The sequence below is a fragment of the Cibotium barometz genome, chromosome 59 (assembly GCF_041138505.1).
Source record: "Cibotium barometz isolate CiBa-2024 chromosome 59, ASM4113850v1, whole genome shotgun sequence".
NCBI classification, from domain to species: Eukaryota; Viridiplantae; Streptophyta; class Polypodiopsida; order Cyatheales; family Cibotiaceae; genus Cibotium; species Cibotium barometz.
The window spans coordinates 39,099,438-39,116,612 of record NC_141104.1 but is presented as its reverse complement, the minus strand read 5'-3'; positions in this window follow the sequence as shown (position 1 = coordinate 39,116,612).

Genomic DNA, 17,175 nt, shown 5'->3' with positions numbered 1-17,175 from the left:
CAGAAAATGCAGAAGGAGAAGAAGCTCGTGCCTCACCAGACTTCTCATAACAGTGGAGTGATACATGCAGGCATTTATTATGAACCAGGAAGTGACATGGCGAATTTATGTGTGGAAGGAGCAAAGAGAATGTATGAGTATTGTGAGAGAAAGAACCTTCCTTATAAGCGGGTGGGAAAGTTGATTGTGGCCACCCGTGATCATGAAATTCCAATTCTTGAAGGTTTTTTTTTAAAAAGACAGCAAAAGCTAACAAAGTAGAGGGCTTGGAGATTTTGAATTCGAAGCAGGTGCTTGATTTGGAGCCAAATGTGAAGGCACTGCAGGCCCTTCATTCACCTAACACTGGTATCACAGACTATGCTGCAGTGGGTTTGTCCTATGCTGATGAGTGGCTATTTGTTCAAGCTGGTTTGGTGAAGTTCTAGCATTGTGTTTGAAGTAAATGTAACAGATTTGAACTTGCAGAAATGTAAACTACGCTGTGATCCATATGTATTTATAGCAACCACTACTCTCACAGCCAGACACCCAGTGTGTTCCCGGCTAGACCGCACACGTCATGACAGCGTGCTTAATTCTTTGATCGATCTGCCCAATATGGACAACTGCAAGGCACTTTTTGACATTGGAGCTCGAAGAGAGAGGAGAGCTGGCATGGCGGTCCTACAAAGTGTTCGTCGTTCCTATACAGTTAACAAGAAGAGGAACTCTGCAGATGCCTTAGCTACTCGACGGGCTATTGTGGCAACCATAAGTAGCTCCCAAATGAAGGGTAAGGTAAGTGTATCCTTTCCATAGCACCACAGACTAGGTGGTAGATAGTGCTATGCAAAGGCAAGTGTGTTTGTACACCGCAGGTTATGACCGCATTCTCAATGTTCTACAATTGTTTAAGTTATTCCTACGTGGCAACCCGACTCCTAAATATGAGCAATGGTGATTGGACCTCTTCTTCTTCTTCTTTTTTTTGGGTGTGTGTGTGTAAAAGATGATAAAGAGGAAGGTTCCATCCCAATGAGACCCAAGCAATGGCCAAGAGACCTCCGCCAAGAGAATCTAAAGACCGCTAAGTATCTCAAGGGCGACAGACCCTTTTCTTTCTTTTTGACATAAGAAGTATCCCATGAAGATGAGGGCATCGGTCTCGAGGGCCCATAATATACCCCAGAGAGTCCTACCAGCATCCATCAAGGCGATAGAGTCCTTGAAGGTCTTTCTTAACCTTTTAGACATCAGTGTTCACCCCATGGAAACCAAGGCATCGGCCCTCAGGTGCTTAGTCCTACCAAGCATTCCACATGGCTGTAGACACGTCATGTCTCGATTCACTTGTATATATTTTTTAGGGCATGATTTTCGTAAATTGGTAGCACTTAACCATGATCGACCGAGAACAGCCTCTACCATGCTTTGTGGGGCGAGTAGTGGTCGTGTAGCTAGGCATGATCGCCTACTAGATGAAACCACTAGAGCCTTGATAGAAAGTTTTTGGGAGGAGAATTGTCGTGCCTCACCAGTTTTCAAGAAAGCTTTGCATAAGAGAGTGACAAGAGGAGTGTTCATTGAGCACGGTGCTTGCTTTCTTGAAATGACTCAAACAAAGTTGTATTCTCAATTTGTGGCATCATATCCATAGCTTAAAATTGGGCAAAGGTCATTTGAGGGATGTAAGCCTTGGTTTGTGAGGTACTCATGACAATGTGACACTTGTTGTTGTCGCTACCATGTTGAGTTCAAACTTTTTTATGATGTGTTTCATTCTCTTAGTGGGCATAGAGAGTTACCTCCTCGTAGTCCTCGTGATTTTATCCACTCTCTTTTGTGTGCACGCATGAAGGATGCCCAGTTCCATAGGATGCCTTGTGTGGAGAGCAATTGCACGCGCAATTGCTCTCCACACAAGGCACATCATGTGGTTCACTTACACATCTACAGATGGTAGATCCTGATGCAAGTGACCAAGAGATAGTGCCATGGCAACGTTATGAGTATGTGACACACCAGCTCCAGACTGGTGCAGTCCAGGAAGTTGCAGCTCGTGGACAAACATACACCATGTTGTCACTTCACAACCACATTTAGGGAGTAGATGTACCCTTTTATACGGCATAATCATTGCGCCAAGTGGGAGGATTGTCAGTTCCGAGTATGCCTAGCAGAGAACTACACCTTCACACCTTTTCAGGAGATACAATCTGAGTATTACTTCTCGGAGCAGGTAATGGTTATATTTCATAATATTTGTTTCGTGTTTGAGCTATATTACTTATTTGAGTTTTTGTGTCGTAATCGTCTCTCTTGCTTACCCCACCAGGTTGCTATTATGGTCCACATTAGCTATCGACATGCAGAGGCCCATGTAGATGGGATAGCGAGTACCTCGAGAGTATCATTTCTATATCAGTGTGACGATTGTTCACATGATGCACATTTTTTGCAACACTGTTTTTGTCTCCATGATAATTTTTTACGAGATTGTGGGATCACACGTGGCCAGCGATGGGTTTGGTCATATGGTTGTGGCACACAATTCAAGTCATCACTCACGACAATTCTATTGGCTCTACAGGTACTACAGGTAGTACTTATGGTTCTCTTATTAAACTAAATTCACTAGAACATCTTAAAGAAAACAATAACTAAGACTTTGTTTTATGGATTTACAAGGTGGCATGTGCTGTCTAGTATCCCAGTGATTTGGTCATTCTTTGAGACTGGTCACGGGAAGGGGGAGCATGATGGTGCAGGTGAGTGTGTGAAACGTGCCTTGAGGCATCATCAACTACGACAAGATGTTGCGTGGTTCAGAGATGCGGGCCACATGGTCGAGTGGTGCTCCCAACATTTGTGTGGGAGTGCAGCATCATCGTATCCCAATCGTGATGCTTGGATTGTCAGGAGATTTTTTTGGCATGTGGATGGTGGCATGATTGACCGTAGAGCCTCCCATGATTGTGACACAGTACCTGGCACCTTGGGCTTGCTACCAGGCTCACTCTTGATCGAGTACATAGCCAAAAACACAGTTCTCACCTCGTTTTCGGCTTTGAGTGGATGACCATTCTAGATTAGTTGAGAGCTAGAGAGGGTTCTACTAACTAGATCTCTATCTTGATAGTGACTAAACTTAGACTTGCTGGGTTAGCTCACTTACATTGTACTTAGATTAATTGGGAGTGACTAACCTCAGAATAGTTGGGGTAGCTCATTTTCATTATGCCTTGATCTTTTGAGTTAGTGGCTTAACCCAAAGTAGCTAGGTTAGCTTACATTTTGATGTGCTTAGTTGATGTTTTTATCATTATCAGTTTTTTCATCATTACTGAGGATCATTGCATTTTAGTTGATGTTCATGGTTTTTTGATTTTTTTAACACTTCGGCTATCATATTGTTTGTTTAAAATCCCCATGCCATCATACCCAAACATGCTCTGCAGGGAAGCAAACTTTGCAAGCATGTGGGGGGGACCCACCCCCACATGTTCGCAACATTTGGTCCCCATCAGAGCATGTTTGGGTATGATGGTATGGGGAAGAGCGGGATTTTCCATGACCTCTTAAGCACCTCAAGACTTGAAAAATCCGCACAGTGGGCACTAATTGCTAACCCAAACATGCTACAATGGGGACCAAACTTTGCAAGCATGTGCTGGTGGGTCCCCCCCACATGCTTGCAAAGTTTGGTCCCCATCAGGGTATGATGGTATGGGAAAGAGCAGGATTTTCCATGGCCTCTTAAACACCAAGAGACTTGAAAAGTCTGCAGAGGGCACTAATTACTAACCCAAACATGCTCGGATGGTGACCAACTTTGCAGGCATGTGGGAGTGGGTCCCCCCCACATGCTCGCAAAGTTTAGTCCTCATCGGAGCATGTTTGGGTATAATGGCATGGGAAAGAGCGGGATTTTCCATGGCCTCTTAAGCACCAAGAGACTTGAAAACTCCGCCCTGGGTACTAATTGCTAACCCAAACATGCTCCGATGATGACAAAACTTTGCAAGAATGTGGGGGTGGTCCCCTCCACATGTTTGCAAAGTTTGGTACCCATTGGAGCATGTTTGGGTACGATGGCATGGGGAAGAGTGAGATTTTCCATGGCCTCTTAAGCACCAAGACACTTGAAAAATCCACATTGGGCGCTCATTACTAACCCAAACATGCTCCAATGGGAATAAATAATTGCAAGAATGTGGGGATGGGTCCCCCCCACATGCTTGCAAAGTTTGATCCCCATCAGAGCATGTTTGGGTATGATGATATGGGGAAGAGCGGGATTTTCCATGGCCTCTTAAGCACCAAGAGACTTGCAAAATTCACACTGGGTGCTAATTGCTAACCTTAACATGATCCGATGACCAAACTTTGCAAAAACATGTGGAGGTGGGTCCCCCCACATGCTTAAAAATTTTGGTCCCCATCGGAGAACGTTTAAGTATGATGGTATGGGGAAGAGCGGGATTTTTCATGGCCTCTTAAGCACCAAGCGACTTGAAAAAACTGCAATGTGCGCTAATTGCTATCCCAAACATGCTACGATGGCTTCCAAACTTTGTAAGCATAGGGGGTGGGTCCCCCTCCCCCCATGCTTGCAAAGTTTGGTCCCCCATCGGAGCATGTTTGGGTACGATGGTATGGGGAAGAGCGGGATTTTCCATGGCCTCTTAAGCACCAACAAGAGACTTGAAAAATCGGCACTGGGCGCTAATTACTAACACAAACAGGTTCGGATGGGGACCAAACTTTGCAAGGATGTGGGCGTGGGTCCCGCTCGCATGCTCGCAAAGTTTGGTCCCCATTGAAGCATGTTTTGGTACGATGGCATGGGGAAGAGAAGGATTTTCCATGTCCTCTTAAGCACCAAGAGACTTGAAAAATCCACCCTGGGCGCTAATTGCTAACCCAAACATGCTCCAATGATGACCAAACTTTACAAACATGTGGGGGTGGGTCCCCACCACATGCTCGCAAAGTTTGGTCCCCATCGGAGCATGTTTGGGTATGATGGCATGGGGAAGAGCGGGATTTTCTATGGCCTCTTAAGCACCAAGAGACTAGCAAAATCCGCACTGGGCGCGCTAATTACTAACCCAAACAAAAATGGGGAGAAATCTTTCCAAGAATGTGGGGGTGGGTCCCCCCCACATGCTTGCAAAGTTTGGTCCCCATCAGAGCATGTTTGGGTATGATGGTATGAGGAAGAGCGGGATTTTCCATGGCCTCTTAAGCACCAAGACTTGAGAAATTTACACTAGGTGCTAATTGCTAACCCAAACATGATCCGATGATGACCAAACTTTCCAAGCATATCGAGGTGGGTCCTCCCCACATGCTTAAAAAGTTTGGTCCCCATTCGGAGCACGTTTGAGTATGATGGTATGGGAAAGAACGAGATTTTCCATGGCCTCTTAATAAGCACCAACAGACTTGAAAAAACCGCACTGGGCGCTAATTGCTAACCCAAACATGCTACAATGGTGGCGACCAAACTTTGTAAGCATAGGGGGAGGGTCCCCCCCCATACTTGCAAAGTTTGGTCCCCATCGGAGCATGTTTGGGTACTATGGTATGGGTAGAGCAGTATTTTCTATGTCCTCTTAAGCACCAAGAGACTTGAAAAATCCACACTGGGTGCTAATTACTAACCCAAACATGCTCCAATGGGAGACCAAACTTTGCAAGCATGTGGGGGTAGTGCTTAAGAGGCCATAGAAAATCCCGTTCTTCCCCATAATTACTAACCCAAACATGCTCCGATGGGAGAGCAAACTTTGCAAGCATGTGGGGGGGGATGCCCCCCCCACATGCTTGCAAAGTTTGCTCTCCCATCGGAGCATGTTTGGGTTAGTAATTATGGGGAAGAACGGGATTTTCTATGGCCTCTTAAGCACTAAGAGGCTTGAAAAATCCGCACTGAGCCCTAATTTCTAACCCAAACATGATCTGATGGTGACCAAACTTTGCAAGCATATGCGGGTGGATCCCCCCACATGCTTGGAAAGCTTGGTCCCATCGGGGCATGTTTGGGTGTACGATGGTACGAGGAAGAGTGGATTTTTCCATGGCCTCTTAAGCACCAAGAGACTTGAAAAATCCACATTGGGCGCTAATTTCTAACCCAAACATGATCTGATGGTGGCAACCAAACTTTGCAAGCATGTACGGGTGGGTCCCCCACATGCTTGCAAAGCTTGGTCCCCATCGGAGCATGTTTGGGTACGATGGTATGGGGAAAAGCAGATTTTTCCATGGCCTCTTAAGCACCAAGAGACTTGAAAAAACCTCACTGGGCGGTAATTCCTAACCCAAACATACTCCGATGGTGACCAAAATTTAGAATTATGTGGGGGTGGGTCCCCCCACATGGTCGCAAAGTTTGGTCGCCCATCGGAGCATGTTTGGGTATGATGGTACGGGGAAGAGCGGGATTTTCCATGGCCTCTTAAGCACCAAGAGACTTGAAAAATCCGCACTGGGCAGTGCTAATTACTAACCCAAACATGCTCTGATGGTGGGGACCAAACTTTTCAAGCATGTGGGGGTGGAGTTTGGTCCCCATCGGAGCATCTTGGGTTAGTAATTAGCACCCAGGATAGATTTTTCAAGTATGTTGGTGCTTAAGAGGCCATGGAAAATCTGGGTCTTCCCCATACCATCGTACCCAAACATGCTCCAATGGGGACCACACTTTGCAAGCATGCGGGGGGGGACCCCCCGCCATGGCCTAACTTTCAAAAGATGTCTAAAGGCCAATTTCACGCCTAGACTTCATAAGTATGTGGATAGCGGTACTACACGCACACTTTTGCAAACTTCAATTACCATTTCATGTCATTCTGGCAAGACACGATCAAGAAAACCCAGACTTTTTGCAAGTTTTGGGCCCTCTTTAAACAAACCACCATAGAAAACATGAAATGGAGTATGGTACCTCACTTGAATGGCATCCCATGGTGTGAACAAACTTTTCAAATATGTGGGAAGGGGTATCCCACACTCTTACAAAGTTCCACCACCATCCCATGTTGCTTGGGCAAGACGAGATCGAGGAAAAATAGATTTTGTGTTTTTGCGGTCTCTTAGAGAAATTTGTGTAGAAAACATAGATGGAGCACCATATTTTATGTGATGAATGATGTCCAATGGTGGTGAGACCAAACTTTGAAAGTTTGTGGGAAGAAGTACCCACCGACACATGTTTGTAAAGTTTACTTCACCATCAAACACCATTTGGACATGATATCAGTTTGTGTATTTGAGCCCTCTTGGAGAAACCCATGTAGAAAATGAGAGATGAAGCACTATATCATTTTGGAATGACGTCTAATGGTGTAAAATTTGCAAGTATGTGGGGAGGGATGAAAAGATGCAAGGAAGAAGACAGCTTGAGCTCTTGCAAGCACACACACACACTCACAAAACCCTAAAAGAGAACACACAAGGTGAGAGGCTGAAAATCTTCTTCTTCTTCACTCAACACTAAACACACCACATACAAAGATAAGAGTATACACATATGAAAAGGTACTCAACCAAACACATACTAGGATTCTCTATAGTGTGAACCCAATTAAATGAGCTGGCGCTATAACTATGCCAGTCTCTAGAATGGCTGTCACACAGCCTGTCATTCCACTGGCCGCATATCACCCATGATCTCACCAACCATGCCAGTGGTGTAAGTGTGGGGCCTATCCCCCAGGCGGGTCATTCAGTGTCCACCGCCTCACTAGATGAGCTCGCTATCTCAACACTCCCCCTCGAGCTCAACTCCATCTCATGTACACCAAGCAAAGCCCTAAATCTGCGGAGCTTCTCTGTACCCAATGCTTTGGTGAAGATGTTAGCGACCTCATCCTGTGTGCTGACATAAACAAGGTCAATGTCACCTGCCAAAACCTTCTCTATGACAAAATGGTAGTGGACCTCTATATGCTTCGTGCGAGCATGAAAAACTGGGTTCATGGCCAACTGTATACTGCTAATGTTGTCACAAAAAATGACAACTTGTCTATCCACTGATATGTTGGAATTAGGGTTGCAGGAATGCACACACAACTTCAAGAAGATGAGGGAGCTTGAGCACAACACAGTAGTGTATTATGAGTGCCAAAAATGAAAGATAACAAGCCCTAGAAGATAATGGGCGTATATACAATGCACGGGGGAAAAAACCTCCTAGTGAGGGAAAAAGTGCCCCGGCGGTCCTAAGTGTGTTCACACACATCACTACTATAATATGGTAACAAATCCCCCCTGGAGTGATGCGGTGAACAAGAGCTAGCACTCATGTATAGGGAAGTGTCTAGCTATGTGGACGAATCCACAAAAGGGAGTAAGCCCAAAGCTTTGCGAAAAGCTTCGAACTTCTCACGAGGCAGAGCCTTTGTGAAAAGGTCTGCAAGGTTATCCTGTGTTGGCACATAAGCCAAACTGATCTCTCCTGCAGAGAGTCTCTCCCTGACATAATGGTAGTGCACCTCAATGTGCTTCGTACGAGCATGGAACACTGGGTTCCGCGCAACTGCCAATGCGCTCTGACTGTCAGTGAAGATGGTGGTGGCAGATGGCTGCCCAACACCCAAATCAGCCATAAGGCGTCTGAGCCACACACACTCAACCGTAGCTGTGAAAGCTGCCCTGTACTCAGCTTCACAACTAGAAGTGGCCACAGTAGGCTGCTTCTTGCTCAACCATGATATGCATGAGCTTCCAAGCATGAAGCAAAAACCACTCGTGGACACGCGTGTGTCATAACAACCAGCCCAGTCAGAATCTGAAAAAACATGTAAATCTGGCGGCAATGATCCCCCCTTGGGATAAAACAACCCAAGATGCCGAGTACCACTCAAATAGCGAAAGATACGCTTCACTGCCTGCCAATGCTTAATGCCTGGGCTATGCATAAATCTGCTCACCTGTGAGACTGCAAACTGAATGTCTGGCCTCGTAATGCATACATAAATGAGGCAACCAACAGCTGTCTGATAGAGTGTGACATCAAAGTGATCTCCAGCATCATGAAGACTCAACTTCAAACCTGTCTCCATTGGAGTAGCAATAGGCTTGCAGTCTTCAAGGCCAAATCTCCGCAACAATGTTTCAATATACTTTGTCTGACACAAAGCAATACCTCCATCACACTGCTTAAATTGTATCCCCAAATAATGATGCAAATGCCCCAAATCTGACATCTCAAAAGAGGCATTCAAATCAGCCTTAAAATCAGCAATATGACTCTCATTTGGTCCTGTGAGCAGCATGTCATCGACATAGAGAGCAATGATTAGATGTACACCATCCACACGTTTAACATACAAAGTGCTTTCTGTTGGACTATTCTGAAACCCATGTGCAGTCAAATATGCATGTATTTTTTCATACCAAGCTCGTGGAGCTTGCTTTAAACCATATAAAGCCTTTTTTAACCTGCACACTTTGTTTTCCTGCCCTCTTTGAACAAAACCACGAGGCTGCGATACATACACCTCCTCATGCAAATCTCCATTTAAGAACGCAGTCTTTATGTCCAGCTGATGTACATTCCAACCATTATGAGCTGCTAATGCACAGATGCTACGAACAGTGGTCATACGACATGTGGGAGCAAAAGTCTCATCAAAATCAATGCCCTTCTCTTGAGCATAACCTTTTGCAACAAGCCTAGCCTTATGGCGATCCACTGTGCCATCAGGCTTACGCTTCAATTTGTATACCCACTTAGTGCCAATGGCCTTCTTGCCAGGGGGCAAGTCACATAAAGACCATGTACTATTCTTCATAATAGCATCGTATTCTGCTTGCATAGCAAGCTAAGAATCCATCTCTATTACACATACAAGACCTCTTACAATAATATGAAAAACGTCTACATGATTTTGAAGGATTGTCTCTTCTTGATAGATCAACTCTTGCTACTGAAAACAATGGTTTGTTGATGGAAAGAGATGATGTTTGATTCTGTTCTCAACAGGATGATTTGGCTCTTTCCAAGAAAGGAGTCTTAATAGTTGTCAATGAAGAGCATTTCATACCATCTTTGAGACTGTTTATTTGAACAATGGCAGTGTTTTTTGCCATTGTTTTTTTCCTTGATAGACCAAGTGGATTAGGCAAAATATATATTTATAACGCCTTTCTATCTTGATTACGTGGATAGAATCAAGTTGCTTTCGCATGTGCATCTCCTAGAATAGCTGCATTGTTACTTTTAAATAGATGTACTGCACACTTACGTTTCAAAATCCCATTGGTTTCCACTGTTTTTTTAGCGTGCATGGTCTGTAAATATGTAAAAGTACTCTAAATATGACCTCCTATCACCTAAATTCGAATTTCTATTTTTGGAGATACTTATCTCTTAATAGAACTATTCTTGTCTTCTTATTTCTTTTAGGATTTTATGGAGCTAATATTTTTACTCTTATCATTTTCCGAATGTTTTTAGCCTTATTGTCTCAGCCTTCTCTAAGTGCGCTCTCTTTCCTTCTTGAAATCTGTATTAAAAGAGACACATGAATGGCTTGGGGAGGGAGCTTTTACAAGAGAAAATGGACTCTGTTGATGCTCAAAGGAGGCCCTTGAAATTAAAAGGGTATTTTGTGTTCTTGAGGATTCCCAAGTCTAGATATGGCTCACTAAAGGGAAACACCAACACCAAGCTTGCTCATCACTTCTATAAGCATTATACAGTGTTGAGAAGGGTTAGGATGCCACTATTTGAGGATATGCATGGTTATAATGTGAACTTGCCCATGGTGGTTTTCAAGCAAATGGAATCAATCCTATTGCAAAGAAGGAGGTGGCGAGAATGCAACCTCTCCTCCAAAGAGGCTATGTATATACGGTTATAAGGTAAACTTGCCCGTGGTGGTTTTCAAGCAAGATGGAGTCAATCCTAGTGAAAAGAAAGAGGTTGAGAGAATGAAACCTCTTCTCCAAATGCAAGGACAATCCTCCTCCTCCATTGGTTGATCTGTTAATTGGTGATGATAATGGAAGTAAGGAATACAGATAGAATATATGCTCTTATAAAAACAATGCCTTAGCATTCGTTTCACTAGGTACTCACTTGGATAATCAAATCACTAGGGGGAGGTATGTATTTAATTTTCGAATACATGGTATTATATACCATCATGTTGGCTCTGTAATACCTAATAGAATATGAGATGCGGCTCCTCAATTTTTCTAATTTTATATATATATATATGTATGATACGGTGCGTGAAATAGAGAATATACTTCATGGGATGCTTTTTGTAAATCATAACATGCTTGAAAGCTTACACAAATAATGATGTATAAACACAATCTGAACTTTGTGCCTCATCAAATGAAACAGGCTCACTTTCATCGCACATACTAGAAACAGCCAATGCATAACAATCTGACGCATAAGAGGCACCATGAGAGCCAGAACGAGTGCGACTAGACAAAGGGGCATCCAACTTGCTGTCACGCAAAGTCTGCACCAGCCATCTAGGCATGTTCCTAGAGCCCTCAATCTCTTGTCTCTCATCCTCAAGTGCATCATGCACATCTGCATCAGATATAGGCTGATCTGTGCCATCATTTAAAACCTGCATAGGCTGAAAAACTGCCTCATGAGGTATTGCACTTGACTGTGCACCACTGAAAAGAGGCAACAATGTATCATAGACATCACGTGAGCTGATATCTGTCTCCTTAGTACATGAAACCAAGGGCTGAACTGCATCTTCCACAAATACAACATCACGGCTAACCAAAATGCGCTTTGTCTGTGGATGATACAAACGATAGCCTTTGCTCTCAGCACTATATCCAACAAAAATACATTTGACAGCTTTGTCATCCAATTTTCTGCGATGTTGCACAGGCACTAATGCATATGCCAGGCAACCAAAAACACGTAAATGGCCAACAGATGGCTTGCGGCTATGCCAAGCCTCATATGGAGTGACAACCTGTAATGCTTTGGTGGGACACCTGTTTAGTACATAAGTGGCACACATGACAGCCTCAAGCCAAAAACCATGTGGTAGACTTTGACTCTTAACCATACATCTTGCCATTTCCATGAGAGACCTGTTTTTTCTCTCAGCCACACCATTTTGCTGTGGTGTATACGGCACTGTACATTGGTGTTTTATCCCACGCTCAGCCAGAAATGCATTAAATTCTGAAGACATATACTCCCCCCCTCGATCTGAACGGAGGGTGCCCATCTTACTTTCTGACACATTTTCAGCCATAACCAAAAACTGTTTGAAGCACAAAAACACTTCGGACTTTGCCTTCAAAGGATATACCCATGCATGCCTGGTAAAATCATCAATTAAAGTCACGAAGTAAAGGTAGTTTCCAAATGATGGAGTTTGCATGGGACCACAAACATCACTGTGAACAAGCTGCAATCTGCGTTCAGCTCTCACTGATCCATCTTTGGGAAAGGAAGCACGCTGCATTTTACCCAATATGCAGCCCTCACAAACATGCTTGACAGGTGCCTCAAGCTTAGGCAAAGAAGACACCATTTCAGATTTCTGCAGGCGCAGCAAACTTGCAAAATTCAGATGACCAAAACGTGCATGCCACAGTTTTGCATTTGAAATAGCCTGCGTATCCATAATAGCACATGCTGAATCCTCTACACATTTGCCATCCATATTGAGCTTATACAGCCCTCGACATAGTGAACCAGATGCTACAATGATGTCACCACAAGAGAGATCATGAACAGTACATCTGTCATCCACAAATTTTACAACCAAACCTGTTTTGGCAAATGCGGAGACTGACAGCAGATTCTTTTTGATCCCTGGCACATACAATGCACCAAAAAGTGTAAAGGTGTTGCAATTTGCAACATTCAGCACAATCTGTCCAACTCCTTTAACGGGATAAGAGGAGTTATTGGCACAAGTGACAGTATTCCCTGTGGGAGCAGACTCAAGGAAAGTGAATAAACTGCGCTGCGAGGTGATATGCTTAGTGGCACCACTGTCAAAGTACCATACATCTGAATCTACTGCAGACATACATGTGTCATGCAAAGATGGGTCATAACTGCACTGCGCATTGAATGCCCATTCTGTATCTTGAACAACATTAGCAGATTCATTGTTAGAAGGAGAGGCATCTGCAACAGCCATACCAGCCTCTTTCTTCTTAGCCTCTTTCGCAGCCAGCTTAGGACACGCTTTGATGACATGATCATTTCCCTTACAGTACTTGCAAAATGTCTTCTGTTTGTCACCCTTCTTCTCATCTTTGTCTTCCTTCTTTGGTTGCGCAGCATTTGCAGATTTCTGCTTACTAGAAGAAAAGCCAGCTTTACCTTTCCCGCTTCTCTGACTAGCAACGAAAGCTTGATCTGCGACACGCATAATATTCCTGTTTTGCCTTGACTGGTCTTCTTGCAGCAAAACAGAAACTAACTCCTCAAATGATAAGGCATTGGGATTTCCTTTCATCATCAAGCGAAGAGTGGAAGCAAAACCCTGATAAGAATCTGGTAGACCATTCAAAACAGTCTGCACAAGTGAACTGTCTGACAGGATTTCATCTGCAGAAATGAGCTGCTCTTTGAAATCCTTGATCTTTGTCAAAAAGCTATCCATAGAATCACCTTCGTTCATATGCTCACTCTCCAACTGTTTTCGGAGGTAAGCAACACGAGCCTCATTTCTTGCCTGATACAATGTGGCAAGTACATCCCAAGCATCCTTAGAAGTCCTGCAGGAGCGAATATGTGGGATAATGGTACGTTTGACAGACAGCGCAATCAAGGCATGAGCCTGCGCATCTCTACCATCCCAACGAATCTGCTCTGCTGAAAGTGGTGGTTCTCGAACAGCTGCTACAGCACTTGTGCCTGCACCATCATCAACAGTACCTGTTTCTGATGTGTTTGCAGCATTCCCAGCCACAATAGGACGTGCATCAATACCCTGCACAATGTTCCATAACCCCTTTGCTACCAATACATGTCGCATCATATATGCCCACAATGGATAGTTGGTGCCATCCAACTTATCCTCAGCAGCCAACATGCGGAATACATCATTGTTGTCAGCCATGGCCAATGACTGTACTACTAGATGTAAATGCTGTCTGTAAGAGGTAAACCTGTATAAAATCGACCTGTGCTATGTAGCACAGCCCAAAACAGACGAATGGGCACCTGTCCTGCAGATTTTAATCTTGACAGAAAATCTGCACAGTAGGACGATTTTGCCTGCGCAGTACTTGGAATGCAAAAACGGAGGGCGAAATGACTTCAGATCAAAATTCTGAAACGAACTAGCCCTACGGGCTATCCCACGGCATATACTAACCTGCAGACGCTCGTGAAACCTCGTCGCAATCGGAGGAGATGAAGCGGCAGGTGCCGGTGATGCTGCCCGGGAGGAGGAAGCCTGCTCTGATACCAATTGTTGGAATTAGGGTTGCAGGAATGCACACACAACTTCAAGAAGATGAGGGAGCTTGAGCACAACACAGTAGTGTATTATGAGTGCCAAAAATGAAAGATAACAAGCCCTAGAAGATAATGGGCGTATATACAATGCACGGGGGAAAAAACCTCCTAGTGAGGGAAAAAGTGCCCCGCGGCGGTCCTAAGTGTGTTCACACACATCACTACTATAATATGGTAACATGATAGACCCAAATCTGCAAAGTAGCTTTCTCAACCAAGCTCGTGCGAGCATGAAAAACTGGGTTCATGGCCAACTGTATACTGCTAATGTTGTCACAAAAAATGACAACTTGTCTATCCACTGATAGACCCAAATCTGCAAAGTAGCTTTCTCAACCAAGCTACCTCACATGCTGCCATAGCAGCACCTCTGTACTTGGCCTCTGTACTGGATAGAGCAACCGTAGGCTACTTCTTGCTGCTCCAAGTCACAGTAGCACTCCCCAAAGAAAACATGAAGCCACTAGTAGATCTTCTATCTGAGATACTACCAGCCCAATTAGCATCTGTGTACCCATGTACACATATCTCTGTCCCAGTTTCATAAAATAGTCCACAATGCAAAGCAGACCTCACATATCTCAGTATGCATCTCAATGCATCCAAATGCGTCTTCCGTGGAACCTGCATAAACTGACTCACCAACCCAACAGCATAGCTCAAATCTGGTCTGGTGATCGTCATGTAGATCAAGCTTCCTACTATGCACCTATACATAGTAGGATCCTCCAAAATCTCTCCTGAATCTGCACTCAACTTGCCATTCCGATCCAATGGCACTGAGATAGGCTTACAGCCTGTCATACCATACTTGGACAATATGTCCAAGCCATACTGTCTCTCTAGTAAACCAATACCATGTGGTGACCTAATCACCTCAATGCCCAAGAAATATCTGAGCTCCCCCAAATCCTTCATCTCAAACTTCTGTCTAAGCAAGATCTTTACATCAAAGATCTCTGCATCATGGTCCCCCGTAATGAACAAGTCATCTACATAGATGACAACAAGCACAACCCCTCTATCACCATGTCTCACATCATACAGCGAGAAATCTGCATTGGCTACATGAAAGCCAATAGTGACAAGATATTCAGAAATCTTGTCAGACCATGCTCTTGGTGCTTGTTTTAAGGCATACAAGGCTTTCTTCAACCTGTAAACATGCTCGGGGTGACTCACATCCTCATAACCAGGTGGCTACAACATATACACCTCTTCCTTCAAATCCCTATGCAAGAATGCATTCTTTACATCCATCTGATGTAAAGACCATTGCTTTGACGCAACCACTGCTATCACAACTCTCACTGTTGCCATCTTGGCAACTGGGTTAAAAGTTTCCTCATAATCAATGCCATATGTCTGCGCATATCCTTTGGCGACCAATCTAGCCTTATACCTGCTTATGCTTCTATCACTGTTATGTTTTACTTTGTACACCCACTTGCATCCAATGGCTTTCTTGCCTTGAGGCAATTGCACTAAATCCCAAGTCTCATTTCTATATAGTGCATCCATCTCCTCATCCATAGCTTTCTCCCAACACACATTTCCAACAGCCTCATCAATGCATGTGGGGTCTACAACCTGTATAACTTTTGCCATGTATGCATAGTGATGTGCCACATAACCATCATACGTAAACCTCTGCACAGGATTCTTCACTCTCCCAGATCTTCGCAGCTTTGCATTCATGGCTTCCATAGCCTTCTTTGCACCAAGTGTTCTCATAGCTGGTATCTTAAGCTCCTCATCAAGGCTCATCTCTGAGCCACTAGACTCTCCAACAACATGAGAATGCCCTGCAGAAATGTCAGGCATACTAAGGGGCTCAACCACTTTCTCTTTGCCTTTATGTGATGTACTAATCACATTTGCAGGACTGGTATTATGATGCAGCCTGCCACTCCATGGTCTATCCAACTGAACCACTAGATGAGGACTCTCCTGGTCCACTCAAAGACTGTGATTGCTGACTTGTATTCTGTGCAACCACATTTCCACTCACATCAGCCCCAACAGCTTCTTTTTCAGCAGCATACTAGCTGCTCATCTCATCAAAAACAACATCCCTGCTTACCCTCAACTCACGTGTAGCAAGGTTATAACACCTGTATCCCTTTTGCTCAAGGGAATACCCAATAAACACACATTTTTCAGCTTTTGGATCCAGCTTAGTTCTCAGCTCATCTGGTACATACACATATGCAATGCATCCAAAGACTTTCAAATGAGACAAATCAGGTTTTCTGTCAGTAAACCTCTCCTCTAGAGTTACATCATGTATGGTTGCAGTTGGAGTCCTGTTCATGATGTAAACTACTGTAAAAATAGCCTCAGCCCAATAGCTATACGGCATATTCTTCTCTTCCATCAATGCTCGCGTAATCTCAGCAATGTGCATGTTTTTCCGCTTAGCAACTCCATTTTGCTGCGGAGTGTATCTGCATGTAAACTATCTCCGAATACCATTCTTCTTCAAAAATTCAGAGAACTCATTGGAGAAGTACTCTCCCCCTCCATCTGACCTTAGGCACTTTACATATTTCCCTGTTTGCTTTTCAACCACCATAACTTTGAAATTCTGAAAATGAGTGAACACCTCACCCTTCTCCTTCATGAAGTATACCCACACTTTCCTTGTGTGGTCATCAATAAATGTCACATAATACCTGCAGCCTCCCATAGACATGGTCTTCGTAGGA